Source organism: Bufo bufo, chromosome 5 (genome assembly GCF_905171765.1).
Source record: "Bufo bufo chromosome 5, aBufBuf1.1, whole genome shotgun sequence".
Lineage (NCBI taxonomy): Eukaryota > Metazoa > Chordata > Amphibia > Anura > Bufonidae > Bufo > Bufo bufo.
In genome coordinates, this window is record NC_053393.1 from 105,542,559 (window position 1) to 105,547,924 (window position 5,366).

The following is a 5,366-nucleotide window of genomic DNA, read 5'->3' on the forward strand; positions in this document are numbered from 1 at the left end:
CCTCCATCAGCCCCATTGTGCCTCCATCAGCCCCATTGTGCCTCCATCAGCCCCCATCAGCCCAAGTGCCTCCAGCAGCCCCATTGTGCCTCCATCTGCCCCCATTCTGCCTCCATCTGCCCCCATTGTGCCTCCATCTTCCCCCATTGTGCATCCATCAGCCTAAATGCCTCCATCTGCCCCATTGTGCCTCCATCTGCCCCATTGAGCCTCCATCAGCCCCATTGTGCCTCCATCTGCCCCTATTGTGCCTCCATCTTCCCCCATTGTGCCTCCATCTGCCCCCATCAGCCCAAGTGCCTCCATCAGCCCCATTGTGCCTCCATCAGCCCCATTGTGCCTCCATCAGCCCCATTGTGCCTCCATCAGCCCCATTGTGCCTCCATCTGCACCCATTGTGCCTCCATCAGCCCCCATCAGCCCCACTGTGCATCCATCAGCCCCACTGTGCCTCCATCTGCCCCATTGTGCCTCCATCAGCCCCATTGTGCCTCCTTCTGCCCCCATTGTGCTTCCATCTGCCCCCATTGTGCCTCCATCAGCCCCCAATCATTGGTGGAATTGGTGGTGCATGTAAACAAACTACTAACCCCTTCTGAAGTTGTGTCCCGGTCCTCTGCTGGCTCTCCAATGCTGTCCGGATGTCTCTTCCTCCCACTAACTGTTCTGGCGGCTGCGCATGTGCTAAACTGTCTTCCTTTGTGCTGCGTTGGAGTCGCGGCACGAAGGAAAATTGATCGACGTGCGTGCTCTAGGAATGTAATAGAGGCCGGCCACTGGATCACCAGGGTAAGCGGTGCGCAAGCACGGCCCATGGATGCGGCCGGCGATCGGTGGCCGTATCCATGGGCAGCGAATATAAACAATGTAATTGGATTTTTCTATTTTATAAAAAAACTAGAGGATTTTAAAAAGACATTATATTTAGGAAAAGGCTCAGTGGGGGGTATATAATCGAATACAACATGATTACCAAGATGGGAATACCCCTTTAAATGATCTGGACTGACATTCTATTGTTTGGCCACAAGATGCTGCTGTTTCCTAAACACAGCTAACAAATTGCATATTTTCTATATTCATGAGAGGTGGAGTTACAAAGCCACGAGAGGAAAAGAGAGCAGCCATCTTGGGGGAGAGCTTGGAAGAGGATCCAGGAGTTGTGTGTGAGGAGAATCCATCGCCATCCAGGTGTGGGAGCACCCTTCAGTGACCAGCACTACAGCCCAGTGAATCTGATCGTCTCCAAGCCTTGATCCTGTCCGGAGGAATGAGGATTGCTTTCAGGAAGGCTGATTAGTGATGAGCGGCATAGGCAATATTCGTTTTCGCAATATTTTGCGAATTTTTCGCATAATATTCACAATAAATTTGCAAATTCTAGAATTCGTGATCTCCAGTCATTATTTTCGTGATTGCGCAAATCGGCACTAGTGATGCGCATATTTTTTGCGCAATACATCCAACTTCACATTTTATCAGGTCTGAGTAGATATTACTGATTGGTGCACTAAGTATTGTTGTGACATCACAGCACTATGTCTGTAGCATGTATGTATGGACAGCAGAGAAACAGTAATTCCTATCACACTACCTAACACCCTGCACTGGAACCCATCAGCTACACTATATCACTATCTCCCACTAACTATCTGTAATATATATATGAACTAACTAACTATCTAATGTAATTGGATAAGGAATAGGATCCAGATGAAAGCACAGAGCACAGCAATGTCACTGCTCTCTCTCTCTCAGAACTGCAAAAAAACTGCAGAAAATGGCTGCTGGGAGTTTCTTATATAGTAAGGGGTAGGCAACTTTCCTATTGGTTGCTAGGGATGTTGCTAAGCTCTGATATTGCAGCTTTCTCATTGGACCACAAGCAAGATGGGAGGTTACCGATAAAAAAAAAATCTTGAATATTCACAATTAAGAATATATAGCACTATGTTCTACATCTTTGCGAATATTCACGATAAAAATTTGCGCTTAGAATATTCGCGATCGACACTAACGCTGATAAGAGCAGAGGAGCAAAGCAACATACACTGCGGTACCGCATGCTTGTTGGAGAAACTGTTCTTCGGTTCACAGTTACCAGCGGATGCAGAGCAGACCTGGGTCGGTAAGACTGATCATGCATTCACCTCATCACAGTGTTGGCGCCTAGAATCCTAGAGTCTGAGACCAGGCGTGTAGTTAGTTAGATAGGATTTCAGTTTGCATCAGGCCATAAGTTTTGCTGGCTGTTCATTGCAAGGACTCAACAATTTAAAGTGACATTTCACACTAGAGAGCAGATAAACTTCCCCTCAAACTCAAGCCAGGCTAGAGTTTTGCTCATAAGGAATACTCAGGCACATGCTACAAGACCAGTTATGGGAGGGGGAATACTGTAGAGCATTGTAAGTTTGTAAGCTCTTGTGCTGTACCAGCCAGTAGGTAAATTAATTAACTACATTACATTTTTAACTAAAATACTGTTTTGGCAAAAGCTGGTGCTGGAGTTGCTTTCCTCGTTCGTGACTTCATTGTATGCTGGGGAGCCCACCCCGATACATGGCTTACACTCCACACTGGCTCTTCCTGGGCTCACTGCACTTTTTTTTTTTTGTCTCTAGAAGATTCACAAACATCCCACATAGTCTGTCTTTTTAGAGAGAGAGAGCCCAGTTGTAGATAACGCAAGAGAGGAAGCCTGGAGCTTCAACAAAGGGAGACACTGGACAGGAGAGACCTCAGAGGACTTTGTATGCAGAGCTACATAGCCAGGCTTTCTCTTCATTTGTGTGTGATTCTACATTTACAACTGTGGTAAACTTATTTTTCATTACAAGATGTTCTGTCCATAGAAGAGAAACCAACAGAAAAGAACATCAGTCAGTCCTTCTCAAAGAAGATCAGACTGGTGGTAGATAAAGGCTGGAACTGAGCATATGTAATCTACTCATTCAGTAGGACATGCACATTACCATACAGACTAAACACTAGGGGTTCTTTTATAATGTAGTAAAATAAATATCTATTAACCAGAGAAACAGAAAGAAAATTACAAAAGTGATTTCTTATTTATGATGAATAATATGGAAATAACACTTGATGTTGATATATATTTTATGTCTAATTGACGGGAGAACCTACTGAGGGCATTCTAACCAACAAAACATGCGAATTGGGAATTAATTCAAAGTCGTCCTGAAAAAAAAAAAAAACTAAAAGTGGCCACATGTAGGTATGTCAAAATTGACAGAAGGTGCAGCCAACACAAGGGTCAGCAATACTTCAGTGCAGCACAAAAACCACCCCAGCAAGACCAAATACCACAATAACACAAAATACTGCCTCAGCAGCACAAATACCTTCCCAGAAGTTGCCTCGCAGTGGTGGCTAGTGCCAGCTACCACACTCTATCCTCTTCCTCTCCAGTAGTCTCTAATTAAAATATTGAGGAGGGGACTAAGGAGGTGAGAGGCAGACCACAGCACCTAGCCAGCACTACCTTTTGCTTCTGTTTCTCCCAAGCAAAGTCATCAACTACTGTATTTCACTTTAAAGGGTTAAAGGGGTTTTCAGAGATTTTGATATCTGATCAGTGGGGGTCCGACACCTGGGATCCCTGCTGATCGGCTGTTTGAGAATGCACAGGCACTCCCTGTGAGTGTAGCGGCCTTCTTACAGCTGACCAATGACAGCGCCGTACATTGTATAGCGGTTGTGCTTGGTATCACGCTCAGCCCCATTAATTTCAAACAGCTAATCTGTGGGAGTCCCAGGTGTCGGGCCCCCACTGATATGATACTGATGACCTTCATGAATACTGAGAGACTTTTGGTACTTTCTATCTAATAATGAGAAGCTAGCAATTTTCCACAGTTACTAAAAGGGTTAAAGAAGAGAATGTTTTGGAGGGAAAAAACAACTTGTTTACCACCAAAACCAGACAGACTGACCTTTTGGATGTCTGGTGTAGCTATGTTATTATGTCTGAAGATTGGTTTTTGTCTGGAAAAACTACTGTGTCATTTCATTTGAGCATTATTGAAGCTTTAATACAAGTCTATGAGAGATGATAACTGTAACACTGTATTTGTTTGGGTTGTGTTTCTCCACTCCCCTCCTCCCATTAGAAGGCTCTAGTTCAGCTAGAAACTGTATATAAGGAAAGCAGTCAGAGCCTCTAGTGTTCTGCAGTTAGGGATCAATGCTTAGAAGAAGAGACTCATGTCAGACTGCATGAGTGACCAGAAGAAGATGCTGAGATGGGGATGCTAAACCACAGACCATGGGTCACCAGCCCTGTGATCAAAGAGCCAGTTGGACTACTGAGCTACAGACTATGGTACTCAAGCCTGTGTCCAGGATACCAGCCTTCTGAGAGAGAGGGACAGCTAGCTTAGGCCTTTCCTCAGCATTGAACTCTTCTTCTGCACAGGAGTTGACTGGAGAAGCCAGCTCAGTGCCTTGTCTGTATTGTTTTGCACTTAAGTTCCTCAAGAAAATAAGCACACTAGTTTACTGCAGACAATAACTCTCTGGGGTGCACTGCACCTTACCATCCCTTCAAAAGACCAGCAACACGTGGTGACACCTCAACGGTGTCCAGGGGACCCAGCATAGCATTGAGACCACCTCAAACCCGGCCACTGCATATGCTTCCCACGTGATCAAGGAAAATCAAAAGAATAAAATACCCGAGTCCCGTTCCATGCTGCAATCTGCGGTGCACGCCATAGACCTCTTCTGGCCTGTGGTCTGAGCCTCCCCTGCATCACAGATTTAATTAAAGCTGAAAGCATTGTGTCATTATATGACTGGCCAACAGCCATGAGGAGAACTCAGTGGTACCCCGGGTATCAGCCTACCAGAAAGTTTGCTGGTTGGGTCTATGGACAGTCCACCCCTGCTCTCAGACTTAAAGGGCTTCTGTTACCCCAATAAACTCTTATTTTTTTGGGGGTACTTATAATCCCTATACTGCGATATATCTATACATTATGCTATTAATCATTTTCGTTCTGTAGATAAGGCAAAAAACTTACTTTTATAATATGCTAATTACCTGTTTACCAGCAAGTAGGTCGTCTACTTGCTGGTAGCAGCCGCAAAAAACTGCCCCCTCCTCCTGTTGATTGACAGGGCCAGCCGCGATCTCCTCCTCCGTGCGCCTGCGATCTCCCTCAGTGCGCCTGCGCCGATGACGTTACCGAAAGAGAAGACGTCATCGGCGCAGGCGCACTGAGGGAGTGCTGAGGAGGCGAGCCTCCTTCTCTCAGAGCGCCTGCGCCGAATCAAGACAGGTGCTCGATTTTTGAAATGCAGACAGGACCAGCCGGAGGAGGAGATCGCTGCTGGCCCTGTCAATC